Here is a 12,330-nt window from a genome sequence, read left to right as displayed (position 1 = left end):
AGGCAATATTGTTACCCCTTGCTGCTCAGCCTGACCAAAGAGTCTTACAGGCCCCTATAACTGCAGACCTCCTGACACAAGCCAGAGGGGAGATTCTGCATCCAAACCTGCACGTTCTCAAGCTTTCTGTATGGCTTATCCCCCAGGGACCGGGGATAACCCATAGTTGAGCAAGCAGGTCCAACCAGAAGGCTCAGCACCAGGAAATCTTACTCAGACAAATGGAAAAGATTCAAATCCTAGTGCCTATCAAAAGGTCACAGCAGCCCCCAGCTGTCCCTCTCACTTATTCTGGACTACCTAGCAGAGCTACTTAACAAGGGCCTCTCCTTTTCCTCCATTAAAATCCACGCCTCAGCCATTTCAGCACACTTTCATGCTGAACATCTTGTCTCTTTTCTCACCCTTTGATTAAGCAATTCTTCAGAGGTGTATCTAACATTAGGCCCCCTAGAAGGGCACCCACTTCAGCCTGGGACATGAACTATGTCTTAGAAAAACTGACATTGCCTCCCTTCAAACCAGCTGCATCAGCAGACCTAAACACCTTTCCTGGAAGACTGCCTTCCTCTTGGCTATTACTTCAGCTAGGAGGGTGTCAGAACTTCAAGCACTCATGACCACTGAACCCTTCATTATCTTCCATGCAGACAGGGTGTCCCTCAAGACTAATCCCTCATTCATGCCAAAGGTAGTATCAGATGTGACCCTAAGCCAGGCTGTACATCTCCCCACCTGGTTTCCAAACCCTCAGAATAAAGGGGAGAGAATTATGCACACACTGGATGTGCACAAACAGTTAAGATACTACCTGGACAGAACAAAGTCCATTAGGAAGATGAATCAACTGTTGGTTGGCTTCGCCTCAGGGAAAGAGGGGAAGCCTATCTCCAAACAGACCATTTCAAAATAGATATCTCACTCCATACAATTCTGCTACACTTTTCATGGAAAAGCTTCTCCTAAATCTATCATATCCCAGTCCACTAGGGCAGCCTCTACTTCAACTGCCTTCCTTAGAGGAGTACCCACCAGGGACATCCTGGAAGCTGCCACTTGGACCTTGGTCCACACCTTCACCAAACACTACCACCTGCTTCTGTTCTCCAAGGCTCAGGCAGGCTTTGCCTCTGCAGTCCTGCAAGGCATACTAGCTCAATCCTAGGAATTTCATACTTCCATCCTCCCCTTCCTCAGCTTTGGGAATCATCCCACAAGAGATGACTGCAACAGTGAAACAAGAAGAACACAGTACAGTTATGTACACTTACCATAAATGTAGATGTTTGAGTGTATTCACTGTTGCAGTCCTATCCCCCCCCACCTTCCCCCTTAATCGTATCCTTTTTGGAGATTAACTATCATTCTTGCGGCCTTGGGCCACCAGGGACTCTTTAAAACATTTCTTTCAAGGGGCTCCTACAGGTTAGGGCAAGAAAAACTAATGTAATGGTGCCAGCTACTCTTCTTTATACCACTGATGACCTGACATCAGTCTACAGATGACAGCAGCCAGCACAGGGGAAGACTTGACTCTGGTATTCGGGCCAACTGAGGGCTACCCAGCAGGGATAAACCACAAGTGATGACTGCAACAGTGAATACACTGGAACATCTACATTGATGGTAGGTGTACACAACTGTACTTTTTGTGCATCTCCTAAAGAAAGAGTGGACAAAGAGTGCAGAACTATTTCACATCAAGGACCAAAATCTTAAGCATGGAATCTTAACGCTTGTTTGGAGAGAAGACTGATTACTTTATATGTTGCATGCCTTATCACAGTGCCAGGGACTGCTGTAAGCAATTTGATGTTTTTTCCTGACTTTCCTGCTGTATAGAAAGTCTGTTTTTATTGATTTTTGCCAACTTGAAATCAAGTTACTAATGTATTTCTTATGTACTAATAAATTCTATTTTTATACAAAATTCAATTTGGCCCATGCTACCTGTTTTAATTTTGGCTTGATTGTAACTTAAGCGATAGGTCTTGGAAAAGGGAGAAAATAAGTGTTGGTCCATCTTATTCTCACCTGCAGACAAATGCATAGCTTATAATGCAAAGTATTACATCCCAGCCTAATTGTTCTGACAGAGAACCCAATACTAAGCCCAGTGGTACACCATGGTAACTTTTTTCTTTTAGAAGTGGCACCTGCAGCTGTAACCACATGGGATCTGTCAGACAATCAGTGGACTATCCACTGTACAACATAAGGATATGTTTTCAGATTTACATGTCTGTCAGTAATGTCTGCATCTTGGATAATGTCAAGGCCTTGACCAGGTCCAAATATGCTGTATGTACTGCATAATCATTATCCACTGCTTTGGTGATTTTTTTTTTCAAAGAAATTACTAATGTAAAGAGGCAGTACTTTCCCTTGACAAAGCTGAATTGATAAAAGTCCATGGTTAAGAGATTTTCAATGTCCAGCTTAATGTGGTGTGGTCTGAGATAAAATATTCCACAGTTTTATGTACAAGGCCAGTAAGACAAATCTGTCTATAGTTACTAGAGTCTGTGGATGAGCCACCCTTGCGTAATGGCATTACAATGAATATTTTCCAGGCTTCAAGAATGTAACCAGAGGATGGGCTACCCTTGTGTAACAACATAGCTATGACCGTTTTCCAGGCTTCAACTCTGTAACCAGAGGAGAGGCTTAGATTAAAGATGCTAAGTATGAGTCAGGCCATATTTGGTGCTGATAATCAGACAACCTGGTATGTTATCTGGGCTCATGGATGAGGTGTTCCTAGTTTTTGTCAGGTCTGAGAGTATGTGTACTATAGTGATTAGAAAGGGTTGATTAACACTCTGGAATCTGTAGATAGCTATAATTGTGGGTGGAGTAAATTTTGCACTAACTTTTTCAGCTAGGATATTGCAAAGCCTTTCACTCTTGATCCTAAACGGTGAACAGATTTCCATGTGTAGTCGGTGGTGGAGCTAGCTCTAAAAAGAGCTGTTTTAGCCCTGTGGGCAGCTGGAGCTCTATATAGAGCTGTTACAGATCTCTATGAGCGCTGAGAAGAGCTGTTTTGTGTTTTGAATGCCCTTTCGGGCAGATGCGATAGTTCTAAAAAGAACTGTTTTGTTTGGTTCACCAAAGCTGTGTCTGTACCTCCGGCTGGTCTTCCCGAAGCTGATACAGATTTCTGTGAGCTCTGAAAAGGGCCGATCTGTGTTTTGAATGCCCATTTGGGTGTTGGTGGTAGCTTTAATAAGAACTTTTTTTGTTTTATTCTTCAATGTGTCTCCAGTTTCTCTTGCTGTGCGAGAAATCAGCTAGGATATTGGCTATTTCCTTATGATCAGAGTAGGCACTATTTTCATGGAGTAGCTCCAAAGATTGTTGGATGTGACTTCTTAACTTCATGACATAGTTAAAGAGTGATTTGTAGTTATTTATTTTTTTTTATTTTAATTGCTATTTTAAGGCATATTCAGTTTTTTAATAGCTATTTTAAGCTTTTTACTAGATTGCAGAAGTATGTTCATAAGGTAGGTAGAATGATATCTCTTATAATCATAAAGTGCTTTCTTTCTGTTGCTGTATAATTTATTGATCTGAGTAGTCCACCAAAGGTTTGTTTTCAAATGTTATATTATGTTTGGTGCAGATACTGAATGCTTTATCAATACAAATATTTCAGGGGGGGTACAAGTCAAAGGCATAGACAGAAGCTTTAGCGATGGAGTTCAACAGATGAGGAGTACAGCATAATTTATTTAAGTTATTAAATAAGAGAAAAAGGACTGCTTTTGGGAACTCCCTAAGTACAGAGGTATTTGTAGGGGAAGTGCCATCAGTTTAAAAGAAAAGACCACTACATCAATATATGGTCTGATTTAACACAGGAACATGATATATATGAAGCTGTGCAAGAAATCACTATGTGAGAACAAGATCAAGGGTATTAGGACCCCTAGGAGGAAGATAGAGGGTATTAGGGCTCCTAGGAAGAAGGTCAGGGGTATTAGGGCCCCTTGGAGTATGATTAGTGATTTATTTATTTTATTTTAAATTGGTTTACTGGGAATGTCCGACTGGGTTAGTGGCCCATTTTCAGCATAGGCCTGGGAAGAAAAGCTCCATAGAACAAAATTTACAGAAATGAAATAATGTTTAACAATAGTCAAAATAAAAACATTTAGAACAAGAATTTGTGTGAAAAAAAGGAGTATATAGCAGATTACGTAATATACTTTGGACAATTCAGAATACATAATGCATAGAATTTATACAAGGAAATTTGCATTTGTAATGCCAAGGAATGGACATGTAGACCACTGGCAGTGTAGGTCAGTCTTCTTATTAATGGATAGTTGAAGTCCTCCAATAGAAAGATATTAAGTTTATTAGGGATTTCAGGTAAGGAGTTAAGGTAGCTGTATTCTTCAGAAAGGGACATAGAGGGTGCTCTATAATTAGTTACAAAATTGCAATTAGTCTTGTTTAGGGCAATTGGGGCATCTTGAAATTCAAATTTTGTGCCCAAACAAACTTGTTATGAAATAATAATAGGGTCTATATCAGTTTGTTGAAAAACCTAATCACTGAGTACCTATTTGTCAAACCCTATCCGTCAAAGCCTTAATCCATCAAACTTTCATGTAAGCAAAATATTTCCCAGGGAAAACAAACAGTAGGCCATCATCGAGAATTTGCCCTTTTCCCTACTGTAGTGTGATTTCAGAGTTGGTATATTTAGTTAGGGATGCATGGTGGTTACAGATCTCCACCTGGGTGGGTTTTAAATTTTGTGATTTTTGTGATGCTCATTTGTTGGCAACGCATTTTTTTCTCGCTGGGAAAATTTTTGCTTAAATGAACATTCAATGGACTAAAGTTTCGATGGAAAGCATTTGACAAATAGATATTCAGTGATTATATTGTTTGACAAAGTGATATAGACCTGTAATGATATTCTTGACAAATGCTGATATCCTCCCACAATTGCTAGTAGGTCTGAAGACATGATAGGTACTTAAACCAGGATGGGAGGGAGTGTTTTTATTGCTTTGAAAGAATATCTGTACAACAATACATATATAATGTATTAAGTTGCAGGAGAATCTCAACATCAAACATATTTTAAGAATCCAGACAGTGAGTAGACCAGACCCACTTACTTAAATTAGAATTTTCTGGTTTTGAATGTTCAGCCAGTGCTCAGAAATGTCTAGACAGTGCTTAAAATGTCCATACAGTGCTTAAAATGTCTAGACAGTGCTTAAAAAAGTAGTATGGATGCAGCAAAGGCTTCAGCCAGAAATCAAAAGCCTTGGTAAAACAGGTACACACCATCCTTGGCAGAGCAGGGAAGGCACACCAGCCATCTCATCCCAAGCTGACTTATATAAGATCCCCCTATAATGACATCAGCTGCATAACCAGTTACTAAAGCAAAGTATCTTGTCGTTGAATTTAGGCATCATTATGGCTGATGGCAAAAACACAAAAGGCCAGTGTCTTTCCTGCCTCAGACACTTGCAGAACAAGCTCACTCAAATCTTTCTACATGTCCCTTCTTGGCAGAACACCTAAGGTCATTCACCCCCACATGGACCATTATCAGGTTATAATCATATTTATCAGAGTGAATAATTCTAAATCCCTTGTTAAAGCCCAGATCCTGAATTCTGAAAGGCAGGTGTGACTGTTATTTTCCACCTTTTGGAGAGTAGTGTCTGTTTGTCTGTCTATTAGAGTCACACATCATGTAAACATTACTGTGATGCCCATGCACTGGCCCAGTAATCAAGGAGCCTCAATCTTCACCACTAGCACCAGTGAGGGGCATGCATATTGGGAAGAATAACAAGTATACACACAGTAAAGTACAATTTCCCTTAAGAGCACACAGAGATCACAGTCAGTCTGGGACTGGTTTCTCCCTTTCTCTCCAGGTCCGCAATAAGACTCCCCACTGGCACAGCTATAGGGTACAGGTCTCAGCCTAGTGGTCAAGCTAAAACCTCCAGCACCCTCTCTGTCTAACTAATGCTTTGTGTCCCTGCCCAAGTAGCTCACACACACACACACACACACACACACACACACACACACACACACACACACACACACACACACACACACACACACACACACACACACACACAAACACTTTGAGATATGGGTTATATACAAATACACAGACACTCCTGGGGAAGGCTGGCACAGGTTCTCCAGCTATGCCCCCTTCTCTGCCCAGGCTGTAAGGTAGAAATCACTGCCACCAACCACTAATATCAGCTATTAATAAGGCCCTTTCCAAAGGGTGTCCATATTTACTATGCAATATTATTATCCAATTAGTAAGTATGACGAACAGCAAGGCTTATTGGAGTGGCTTGGACAGTATCACTATATACATGCAATGTACTCTAGAGCTTAAATTATCTCTACACAAAACAGCCACAGCTGAAAGGTTTATCAATATTTAATAATAAATAATAAAAACACAAGACAAATCTCCTCAATTCAACACAGTGCTAGTTAAGAGTTCAGACATCACAGGAAAATGCTTAAAATAATACTGTAGAATAGTCTGACATAAATATAGAAAACAGCTAGTCCAATCTTACTATTTTCTATCTATTTCTAAGAGAAACAATGTTCTAAATAACTTAGATACATACAGAGCAAAGGCAGAGTGCTGGTGAGTAGATGTGTTCAGGTTCAGACAAAATCCAAAATGCCCTCTCTTTCTCTCTGAGATCTCTTAAATTGATAATACATCACTGCTGACTCATATTACATCATTCTTGACACTTCTCTGGTTTCCAGGCTAACAGAAACTCTAAATTTATATTTCTTAGCTTTCTTAGTAAGCTTGCACCTGGCCAGGAAACCATAGCAATAAAGCACATGTAAAATCTAGCAGTTAACTCTTGTCCTAAGACAATAGAAAGAATTCCTTCATCCAGACATCTCGTCTCTGAGCCCTGAGATCAAACAGTCATACAATGCTTGACTTATCAGTTTTCTTCCAGCAGAGTGCACCATGGTTACATTTTTGAATTTCAACATTGAACACAGTTTTCTTATGTTTAAGAGAACAAGCCTGTGGGTTATATTAATATTTACAATGACATAGAATTATTTACAAAATTCTATCTAGCTAGGCTGACAGCCATCACAATTTCCATGAGTAGACTCTGTCTCAGTGGGCCTTAAGGGCTTGTACTCTGCACTTTTATAAATCTTAGAGGTATTTGTACTGGTTGTGGATATACAGAGTAATGGTGGATGTGAACTAATGGCTGAGGTTAATTAGTTCTTAGCCTGGAAGGTTTAGACAGTGCTCACTTAACCCCAATGTAAGCAGGTTTAGTGGAGGTGCTCTGTGCTGTGTGAGTGTATGTGTTTTGATTTCTGAATGTGCTCTGAGTTGAGAAGATGGCCAACACATTTAATAAATGTGTATAGCTCTCACAGACTGAATCAGTGAGATGCAACAATAAAGTGTTTTCAGTAAGCGTGAGGCGGCTGCTTCAAAATACCTTGTAATATCAGCCTAGCTACAGAAGGGGCAAAACCTGAGAGTCCACAATGGTCAGCACAGATGTAGGAGCATGAGCAAACAGGAAAGCTTAATAACTTACTGTTGGTATGGGATAGAGGGGACAATAGACTGGGTGATAACATAAAATGCAAGAATATGAAATATCATTACTGTAGTATTCATAAGCGAAATAAAGGGAAATGTAAATGTGACAGAAATAAGCAAAGATGTAATCAGTAACAAGTGACAAATTTAAATCTGACAGCTTTATCTAATACATTAATTTTGTCTCTGCTTAACCAACAGCAGCAATATACAGCAGACAGGCTAAACCAATGAATCAGGGTACAGTAACTACAGAGCAGTTATCTCCAAGTACAGTAACCAGAAAGCAAATAGTTTTAATACAGTATCAGCAGAGCAGTTAGCCAAGGAATAAAACTCTTCTCAGATAGCTAATCCAGTAATGTCAAGTGCAGTGTGGTTGAGCAGTAGGTTTAAATGCTTAGCAATACACTAACTAGAAACAAGAACAAATTCAGCAATATCAGTGATCAAAAGTGTAAACAGTAACTAAGATAATAAGTTCCTTTGGTTTCTACCTGTTCAATATCAGTAACTGGCAAAGCTGCAGTATTATTTCAAACATTCCCAGCAATGAACAACAAGGTGCAGCAGTGCAATATTATTTAAACTTAATAACATTACAGTCATCAAAACAGTACTCATGGCAGCAATGTGAAGTTAATAAAGTTAAATGAGACAATGATTTACCTGTATCTTAGCAGTTAGAGTAATGCGACTAATATAAGACAGAAGAGGCACTAAGGTTTATACCACCTACAACAACAAGGAAGAGATTGCCTTAGCTGGTGTAGACAAGGCTCTTGTATTGGTTACTTAACAGAATCAATGGAGCAACACTCCAAACTGAGCAAACCTCCTGGTATTTAAAGTCTGTAAGGCTCCTCCCATGTAGAAGTTAGCCAATCAAAATTCAGCCAACGCCCCACGGAAGCAATCTAGTTAATCACTAGAGCCTAAACTTAGGTAGTTGTCATTTGAAAGCCTCTGCTCTTACAAAAAACTCAGCTTGTACTTACAGACATGGAAATTATTAGACTGGTCTAGAGAATATAAAGTTCAGTCTCCTGGCACAGACAAATGGCTTCTAAATTAAATATCAGCATCTTAGCATCAGGACTAGATCCTGCTCACCTTATTTCACAGAACTCCTTCATGCTTATCTGGGGTATGCAGGAGAATGAGTTATATGGCAGATACACATGTAGTGTTGACCAGAGGCTTTACTATGTCATCAACGAAAATGCTGTATGGGGGCAGCACTCTTTATAGTGTTTGTGTACTGGCATGTAGAGCAGTGTCATGACATCAGCATCTATTGTTCCCTCACAGACAGCGAGAGAAATAGAAAGCAGAGCCCTTTGAATAACTAGTTGATGGCAGTCATGTGACCAGCTGTCAGCTGGCATTCATGTGAGTCATTCCCTCCAGTTTGTTTACTTAAAACAAATTACTTGATATTCCATCCAGACTCTTCAAAAGAGCATCAGTAAGCACAAGTATTAACTCCGTTTACAGGGTAAGGTCCACCTGATATGGGTCATGGTTAAAGTAGTGAGGCAGTCTTAAACCTATAGAGTGGTAGCATGGAAGAGGAGGCAGTGGAGAAACAAAGAAACAACGGCCTTGTTTTAGGAGGAAGAAGTAACACTGGGACATGAAGCTTAAAGAAAAGAGTTAAACTAGATAAATAAAGTAAGAAATAAGATGAAATGTAAGAAAGGAGAAAATAAAAAAGTAAGAAAGCATGGAAGGAAAGAAAGGTGGAACATTTTAAAATAAAGCAAAGACTAAAATAACATGAATAAAGGAAACAAGGAAGGAAAATAATTTAAAGAAATAAATGAAATAAAATACAGAATGAAATGGAGAAAATTAAATGAAAGAAAAAAGAAATGCATAACAAAACAGAAACCTTATAGGTCCAAGAAAAACACAGCATGGTGTCATACAAGGAGTGAGTAAATATGAGATTAACCGTTTGCTTCCATAAATGCAGTTGCAGATGATGGGGTGTTGAACATACAGTTTACCTAGACTTCTGTGACTCAAGTGAAGAGTGATTCAGAAAAAAAGAAGAAGATTAACCAGATTAAGGAAGCCTCCCACCACAACAGAGACTAGAAATAGATTAGCTTGCAGTCATAAAGTACAGGTTAAAAGAAAATGGAGACTACAACAAAGAAAGAGTTACTATTAGGACACCTCAAAAGGTGCAGAACTTAGATTGGTTTTCATGGTCTAATAGGAGGCATTGTAGAGACAATAGCAGGACAAGTATGCAGATATGTAGATGACATGCATGCAGCAGCAATTATAAGCAGGTTTTAGGAGAAAAGGGTGTTTTACAGCCACAAAGAGGGTTTTTACAGCAAAAGACAAGGTAATTCGGCAAATCTGTTTGGTTCATCAATACAGCTGAATTGGGTTTAGCACAATTCTGTAAACAGAGAAGCACATAATTTAAGATATTATAAATAAATGTAATAAGCTGGGCAGAATTATATTGTAGCTGAAATCCATTACTATGGTTTTGTTCTTAAACATACAAAAGATAAAAATTGAGTCACTCAATCAAGCAAGCAAGCTAGAAGTGGTGTAAAGCTTTTGTCCATACAGGATGAGTGGGTAATGCCAAAAAATGGGGTACAAAATTAAGGTTTAAGAGTAAACAGCAACTGTAGATGGATGTAATATTAGCTAGAAATAACTTGAAAAGAAAGAAAGAAGAACAGAATGTTGTTCATGGAATATATTTGCAGCTGGAACAAGCATAATCAAAGAGAAACCCAACAGAAAAAGCATTACAGTTACAGGTTTAAGTTTGGTAAAAGGACTTTGGTGATTTGTTACAAGTTTAAGTTTGGTAAAAGGACTTTGGTGATTTGTTCCAAGTTTAAGTTTGGTAAAAGGACTTTGGTGATTTGTTACAAGTTTAAGTTTGGTAAAAGGACTTTGGTGATTTCTTACAAGTTTAAGTTTGATAAAATGAATTTGGTGATTTGTTACAAGTTTAAGTTTGGTAAATGGACTTTGGTGATTTGTTACAAGTTTAAGTTTGGTAAAAGGACTTCAGTGATTTGTTACAAGTTTAAGTTTGGTAAAAGGACTTTGGTGATTTGTTACAAGTTTAAGTTTGGTAAAAGGACTTTGGTGATTTGTTACAAGTTTAGGTTTAGTAAAAGGACTTTGGTGATTTGTTACAAGTTTAACTTTGGTAAAAGGACTTTGGTAATTTGTTACAAGTTTAAGTTTGGTAAAAGGACTTTGGTGATTTATTTTCTCATCAGCACTAGACTGTAATCCATGACATGACAAACAGTTTTAACAATGAAAAGTGAAGTAAATGGGTGGTAGTAAATAAATGCTTGGGTGAGGCTTATTAAGGCACTTCTGTTAATGGCCTCTAGCCAGGATGTCAATATATATTCCGTGAGAATCAATATACCAGAAAAAGTATTGTGTCAGAACAAAATCCATAATACAATATGGTCATAACTCTTTGAGTTGCAAGATATTGCCTCAGCTGTTCAGCTACTACTTTCCCAGGGAAGTTGTCCCTCCACAGAAGAAGAGATTTGAGCCCATAGGGAGAGAAGAGACAAAGATTCACAGGTTTTTCTATAAGGAAACAATTATTTTTTTTCCTAGGCTGAGGAAACACAGATGAAGATTAAGAAGAGACAGATGAAGGTTCCTCAGTCTGACAATGAGTGATACAAACATTTGGTAGACACTATGGAGGATAACATCCCACCCAGGTGATTCAGACTCTGACAGTAAGATTATATATTTAAGTAAATCTCATGATGAACTTTCTTAATTCGAATTGGTGGGATGAAAAGTTATTATCAGTTTGAGGCCATCTTAGTGGCAGCATGTGGCCTGGATGTAGGGGACAATTCCTTACACATTTTGCCAAGCTCTGGATGATAATTTAGTTGACTAACTGCAGTTTTAAAGGAGAGAATTCCATTAGCTCTAGGGTCAATCTGATATCTGAAATTCCACGTGCATTCCATTTGCTTCATTAATAGCCCCTTTATTTGAACAGCTACCTTAGGTCTTTGAGTCATGAATGTTTAGTGACCCCAGTCTTGGTGGTGCAAGACAGGGAAATTGCCCTGGACTGTATTGAACATCTCATAGAGTTTCATACGAGCTTAATCAATACCCTGTTCAACTAACTTATCCTGCATGATAAATAAACTTAGATCCAAGAGTGCATTAGAAACAAAGCTCATACAGAACTCATGAATCATGAATCATTTGGAGCCATATCCTTTCCTCAGACCTGGACATAAGAAAAGACAATGGTCACTTTTGCAAAGAGTTACTACTGTTAGAGTTCCGATTCGCTTTTGGTAATTAGTAGCAATGGCATCAGTGAATGATATCCTTCCAGATATCAAGATGAGTCTGGAGCAAGTTTAAGACTGAATATGTAAAGGGAGTGGGTACAAATGGAAGATGTAAAACACTGCAGTTCAAATCTGCTGTAATGAAGTAGAAAGTAATTTGTCTGGTAAACAAAGTATCCAGGTGAAGAATATACCATGAATTAGTACCTAGTGGGTTTAACTAGTTAACAGACAGACAAATAAACAAACACACACTTTAAAACAATAAATAAATAAAAAAGGAAAACAAAACTGTTGGGGGTAAAATGTGGAGTACTTTTTATTAAACTATGTTGCAAAATTTCAGTTCTTACTAATGAAATATTTATT

Source organism: Protopterus annectens, chromosome 13.part0 (genome assembly GCF_019279795.1).
Source record: "Protopterus annectens isolate FY-2018-M chromosome 13.part0, PAN1.0, whole genome shotgun sequence".
In the NCBI taxonomy this organism is placed as follows: Eukaryota; Metazoa; Chordata; order Ceratodontiformes; family Protopteridae; genus Protopterus; species Protopterus annectens.
This window is presented reverse-complemented; position numbering follows the sequence as displayed.